The following is a 6,963-nucleotide window of genomic DNA, read 5'->3' as shown; positions in this document are numbered from 1 at the left end:
GGTCGAATTCTAAGTAATCAGAGACAACTAGATTAGTGATGCGCTTTTCAAACTTTTATATTTAGTGTATTCCCTTTCCTTTATAACTAGTATCTCCTTTCCCTCTTTCAGAACATTGAGACCCCTGGGGGGGGGGGGGGGGGGCGGTTTTATCGTTGTGCCCTTCTATGTTGTTGCAAAATGAAAGATGTCCTGTTTCTGTTCTCGTCCTCTCTGTTTTGTACTTTCAAGTTTTTTATTTGTGTCTGTGTCACATGACGAGTGAGAAGCCCGGCCAACTAGCCGAGGTGTTTTTTCTTTGGTTCAATTACTCATACATGGCATCAGCATTGACGCGGGCGTATTTGGGTGGTTTAGCTCTCAAGCTTTTTACCTTTTGCACTCAGAGCTCATAACACCTTTTCCTCTGCAGGCTCTATGCGCATTGGAACGCACCTTCAATAACGTGCTTTTAATGCAACTGACATCGCCAGGTCTCAAGGACAGCTGCCCGTCTGTCCGTTGGTTGCATCGACGGACGAAGAGCCATTAGAAGAAGCGGAGGGGGACAGCAAGAGTTTGATTACGTCAAACAATAAATTACGTCAGCGCTTACTCGTGCCATCCGAATGCTTCACGAACGGCCTAGGTCACAACATACGTTCTTCCTGCTAGACGACGTGCCATAAGCTCGCTTCGCTTTCTTGATGTGGAAAGCAAAGGGGTAAAGCGCTTCACAGGTACCATACCGAAAGGAGTTGTAGCAACCTGATTTTCAAAAGACACTTTTCTGTAAAGCACTGCTCCGTGATTTGTATCGAACACACTAACATCGTGTGTTCAACGGTTCAAGGCTAGTATGTGAACACCCTAACTTTGAATTACATGTCCAGACTGGCGCAGTATCTCTTGATTTTTCTCGAGATTCTGACCGTCTCCTTCATCAAAGCCTGCTTTCTAAGTTATCATCTCTTCGCCTTGACCAATTAATTTTTGCTTTGATTCGAGACTTTTTATTTCCCCCTGTACAGCTAGCGTCCATTCATAATCATGAATATTCCATAACAAATGTATATTTTACCGTTTTCCGGGGGTCTGTGCTTGGGCCTCTACTGTTTTATTCTTTACAAATGACCTTCCTAGAGCCATTTCCTCAAACATACCTCTGTTCGCTGACGAGAAGTGTCATCTATAATGTAATCGTTGTGCATGATTATAACCAGCTTCAGGGAGACTGATGATAATAATCCCTGGAGCACAAACACAGCTAGATGACAGGTACGCGACCGGAAAAATCTGCCTGGTCCTGGTATCGAACCAGGGACCTCTCCATTCCTAGTAGAGCGCTCTACTAACTGAGCTAACCAGGAGTTAGGCGTCAGTAGAGCAAACGGGTTTTATCAGCTGCCACCAGTCGAACACCAACAAGGGTAAACGGCCTGCATATTAAGGTTCTACCAACTGAGCTAACCAGGAGTTAGGCGTCAGTAGAGCAAACGAGTTCTTTCTGCTCCCATTAGTCGAACGCCAAAAATGGTAAATGGCCTGCATATCAAGGCCAAACCTTAATATGCAGGCCGTTTGCCATATTTGGTGTTCGATTGGTGGCAGCTAATAAAACCCGTTTCCTCTACCGACTCCTAACTCCTGGTCAGCTCAGGTGGTAAAGCGCTTCAATGGAAATGGGGAGGTCCCTGGTTCGATACCATGACCAGGCGAATTTTTTTGGTCGCGCACCAGTCACCTACCTGTTTCTGTAGATTTGTGTTTGTCCTTTGTCCCCCCTTATTACCCTTCTCCAGGGATTATTATCATCATTCCTGCCCAGCTCGCTTGCAGCTTTGCATTAATTGCATTAACAAACAAAGTCAGGGAGATCTACGCAAAATTAACAAATGGTGCAAAGAGTGAATGATGTCATTAAAGAAATTTAAATGAAAACTAATTTACTTTACCAGAAAATATCGACTCTGTCTTTTCAATACTTTTTAGACTCCGAGCTGATTGAGGCAGCCCCTGTGTATAAATATCTTGGTGTAAGGCTAACATCAAAGGTTTCCTGGAATAACCCCATTGAAGCAATCTCTGCACACTCGTCTAAAACACTAGGACTAATCAGACGTAACTTAAGAAGTACACTCCATCTTGTCTGGAAGCTGTCATATGACATGTACTTTAGGGCAAAATTAAAATGTGCTGCGGGCATCTGGACCTCCTATCAAATGTACCCCATCAATAACCCGGAATCATTTAAGGCAGAGCTGCTCGTTTCACCTTATCCACTTACGATCCTTTTTCAGTGTCTCAGCGATATAAAGTCAACTAACCATGTATTTTCTGCAGCATAGCAGGACGGTCTCTTAGCTCTGCCCTCTTCATAAAATCTACCACCACATTCCCAACCTCAAAAACACATCGTTATCACCGCCGACCGAACAACTTTCCGCCTTAGCAACACCTGAACCATCGAACGCATTTCTGGTTTTACTAACACTTTTAATTTTAATCGACAGCTTCTTCTTGAAGCCATTAGCGACTAGAACAATCACATATCCTCTATTGTCATCATCGTACACCCGGATGACTTTTTTTTTTCTTCAGTAAAACCACATATTTCTTGTTATTATCTTGGTTTTTCGACATTTAAATATTGTATAAATTCCGTGAGTTTGTCCTGAGTGTATCATGTTCGTACTTGACCTTTTTTATAGCCTTGATTTCTCCCCCCCTTCTATGTAGTGCCCTTAACTGGTTCTTAAGGTGAAATAAATGAATAAATTAATTAATGAATAGATGCGCTCCTAAGTCTTCACTCATAGAATGCCTTTACTGGTGTTCAGAAGAACATAATAACTTGTAGCCAATTGTAGAAAAAAAAATTAGGAACGACGATATTGCACAGATAATGCATAAAAACGCAGACGGGCTTATGGATGTTTTGCTTTATATTAATTACTGTGCAAGTTACTTTGAAATAACTGAAACAATTAGACAAAAGTGATCAGTTTGAGTGTTCATTCACTATTCGAACATTGTTTCACTATTAGAACATTCGTTCACCATTCCAGCATTCCTTACTACGTGCGTCACAGGGCTTATTATCATTTCTGTGCTCCCTTATAGTTTTCCGGTCGCACGTAGAGTATGTGTTTCGCTAGAGAATAAATATCCCACTAGCCTGCCGAAATACTTTATTTAGTATTAACTTGTGTTTTGCGCAAACGAGGATCAACGCTTATAAAGGCTTCGGTGCAAAGGCAGGTTCCAATTCCTTCAGCTACGCTTCCAATAAAAATTTAATTCATATACATATAACTCTTCAGCAAAATACACCATTTACCCTTCATCTGTTTGGTACATTTTTTACTTCCTTCTTGCGCAATATTTCGAGCAACTATCGTTGAGTTCCGTTTCATCTTCTCACCTCTATAGCTTTTGCTAGCCGTTCCTTTCCTTGTTTTCTCATTCGTTTAAGTCATAACTATGTCTTTTAGGTTAAAGCGAAAATACAGCACCATTTTTTTTCTGTTATCTTCAGCACTTAACTACTATATAGGGCCATATTGAAGGTTTCAACACGAAATGATGCGCATATAGCAAACACACTGCCGCTTTACTCCGCCCATGATTCCATCTTACAAGTTGAGCGCAACTTTGCACTATAGCAGAGCAATCCTTTATTCTCGCAAACCCCCTGGCAAATTTTGTTTTTAGGGTTACGAGTTTCCTTTAACGGCGTCTCTCAACACTTTCAAGATCAAATACACAGGTTTAAGGTTGCTACAAAAGCCTTTCCACATATGGTCTTCCGCTGCGAGCTTAAAATATGACCTCCCCAGCATAAGCAAAAATAAAAACAACAAGTAATGCTCGACTTTACTAAAAGCATTGATGTCCGAAAAAAACTGTCGGTGGCGAAGAGAGAGGGTGATTATCAATCCCGTCGAACATCTAAATCTGGTGTTGCTATAAAATCGTTTTACTCAAAAGTTACGGTGATGTAACTGAAATTATGCGCATTTGTCTAGCTTGTCAAAACAATGACACGCATTTTGTATAAAATCTCGCTGACTCACTGATTAGGACCTCACAAAACGTTAAGTTAAAAAGAAAAACTCAGATTCTTGCACAATTTTATTGTTTTAAGTTCACATTTGGTCGTCATTTTCCTTCAGATTCGTTATTATCGGTTTCAGTGTAATGGTAATTTGCGTCTAAATAACACTTCGTATTACGTATATTTCTGTTTTCCTCCATGGGAATTGAGCGGATTTAAAGCATCGAACATACTCTAGTTGAGGGAACAATAGAAGGTCGCAAAGCGCCGCAGAGGAAGGACCCATTGTCGATCAAACGGTCGCCCTCGAATTGCGTGCGTTTGCACGCAATTTCCAAAAAAATAGCGTACGCCAAAATAGCGCACGCAAAGCGCAAAAATCGTTAGCCTTCGGCGCTTGCGCTGTGGCGACGATGCTATTATTTGCGTACGCAAAGCTTTAGCGTGCGCTATTCTAAAACTCCCTAATATGTCGCAAAAAACTTCGACACACTAACCTCACGCAGTGTAAACATTTAACTACGAATTTGACTTTGAATACGATATTAGAGTTGAGATTAAATAAGAGGGCAAGAATGCGTGAACAGGAAGCGAGTGATAAATGTGGCAGGGGGTTCCTGAAGGGGGACGCAGGAAATAAAAAAGCGGATGTAACGATATAGTTGCCTATTTTTGTGTGGCAAAGATATGTCTCTTTGATGTTAGTCTATAAAAGAAAAACGTAACTTTTTTATAGTGTGTCTGTGCACCATTCCTCTGGCAAATAAAGAGTTATGATTTCTACCCACCAAAATAAGCCACCGGCGTCAAAACAAAAAAAAAAAAAAAGGGGGGGGGGGAGTTTCATAAAACGTTTCAAGAATTAAAAAAAAAAAACAGAGATAAGGGAAAAAAAGTTACCGCCCTTCCCCCCGTCTCCCTAATAGTTCCGACGCCTCTGAGGTAAGCGACTTAATCTGCGTTCATATGTCGAGCGCAATCAACACACTGTCGACACGAATAATTTTATATCTTTTACTAAACTTAATTTTTCGATTTTACTAGTTGTATGATTTGTGTAATTCTCAGTAGTCCTGAGTGTGTTAAGTTTTAGTTTCCTTTTGTATTTTTTATGTATTTGCGTTTCTTCATTGCATAAATCTTGAGTACTCCATTCCTCCCCCCTTCCCCCCCGCTTCATGTAATGCCCTTCACGGGCCAGTAAGGTGATAATAAATGAAATAAGGGGCCAAAACTCAAAAATCCAAAACAGGCTTAACGCCTACCTTAGTTACAATAAAAAAAGAAGAAAAACAATGATTACAAAAGGCCAGCCAGCAAGGTAGAAGAGTAGACTGCCGTACAAGGAAATACGTCAGGTTATGGCAGTGGAAGGCAAGAGCTCGTGATATTCCCAGAAAAACTCAGGAGGCATTTGGAAATGAGGGAAAAACCAGGTTGCGGTTTCTGCTGTGGAGGAATTTGATCCATATGGCGCCTAAGTGTGCCTGCGATTCGCACCCCTTGAGCCTTTGTTTGCCAGTCAAATGCACTCAAGTGAATTCGTTTCTCTTCCGCCTTAACCAATGACACAAGGTACACTGCGCGGCGCTGTTAGCTGTCAGCGGCTGTAACAAACGGTACCGTCACCTGTCGAGTAAAAAAAAACGTTTGACCTAATAAGGTAACAAACAAAGACACTCAAGACTGATAACGTGTCGGAATGCGAAGGCATTCGCATACGTAGCGTATTCCGACAAATTGCGCGCCGCGCTGAGCTCGGCCGTACGGCCTCTCCGGAGTCTGCCCGGGCGGGGTGGCGTGGTCTGCTGGCTCTGCGGCCGGCTGCTCCCTCTTAACTAGAAATGCCGCGAACGTTTTTCGAACCGAAGTTGCGATGATCGAATCAAGCGGTCGAAAGGTTCGAAAGATTTCGAATTTTCGAATTTTTTATATCGTAAAATTCGACGGAAGTCGAATTTTCGAACTTGTTAAGCTAAGAAGTTCGACGCTTTTTGAGCTGTCGAACTTATTACGCTAAACAATTCGATCCTTTTCGACCTTTTGAACTTATCACGCTGCAAAATTCGATGCTTGTCGAGCTTGCGAGCTTGACTGACCAAAAAATTCGATGATTTTTGAACTTTCGAACTTCTTGCACTAAAAAGGTCGAAGCTTTTCGAACTTTCGAATTTCCCAACGCCAAGAAATTTGATAATTTTCGAACTTTCGAACTTATTTATAAAAATAATTGGAAGAGTTTCGAACTTTCGAATCCTGAAAAAGTCGTCAGAAGTTCGATGAACTTCGAACTTTTATGGTAAAAGTTCGACGTTCGTCGAACTTCGAAAGACCGGCGGACGGTTTCATTTGAATTCGAGTAGTGAGGTACATTCGTAATTTATTTTCTCTCGAACTTTTATATGCGGTGCTGCGTTCCTTACGAAAGACAATGTCGTTTATTTCAATGTTCTGGCATGCTTAGTTTTAAAGAAATAAATTCCCGAAGGGGCGAGGAAAGACGACGGGTTTTTGACGATTATCGTTTGTGCCAGATTTGAAGCGCGCAGTAGCCGAAGCTATTCATGGTAGAGATGTTAAACTTTTTAAGAATTGTCTATGTATAGCCCAGGTAAGTGTCCTCTTAAGATGTGATTGTTGTTATTCAAGGTGAGTTTCGAAAAAATGTCCAAACATGTATCTATATGCAATTATGCCCTAAACTTGGTATTTGTTTTCGTCTAAGCTGTTTGAGGTATCGCATTTAAATTAACACCACAGACAGCACATATCATTGCCATCTGCAAAATACAAAATAATGTATTTATTGTTTTTTCACGTTAAGGAATAAATTAACTCATGGGAGAAGATTTTTAATATTGTTCAAGTTCAGCACGTCATTAAAAGAAAACTTTTTTTTTTCGCTTCACGTTCCTAGGACGTTTTTT

The 6,963-nt window shown here is 41.1% G+C and overlaps 1 non-coding gene across 1 annotated transcript; it reads right to left on the bottom strand.

Moving 5' to 3' along the window:
* Nucleotides 1-1,276: 1,276 nt before the first annotated feature.
* Trnap-agg lies at nt 1,277-1,349 on the bottom strand. The gene has a single exon. It is a non-coding gene; the product is annotated as a tRNA-Pro (tRNA).
* Between the last annotated feature and the right edge of the window lie 5,614 nt (nt 1,350-6,963).

Source organism: Ixodes scapularis, unplaced genomic scaffold (genome assembly GCF_016920785.2).
Source record: "Ixodes scapularis isolate PalLabHiFi unplaced genomic scaffold, ASM1692078v2 PGA_scaffold3__209_contigs__length_174095766, whole genome shotgun sequence".
Taxonomy (NCBI): Eukaryota; Metazoa; Arthropoda; class Arachnida; order Ixodida; family Ixodidae; genus Ixodes; species Ixodes scapularis.
The sequence above is the reverse complement of the archived record's forward strand: the minus strand, read 5'-3'. Positions and strand labels throughout refer to the sequence as shown.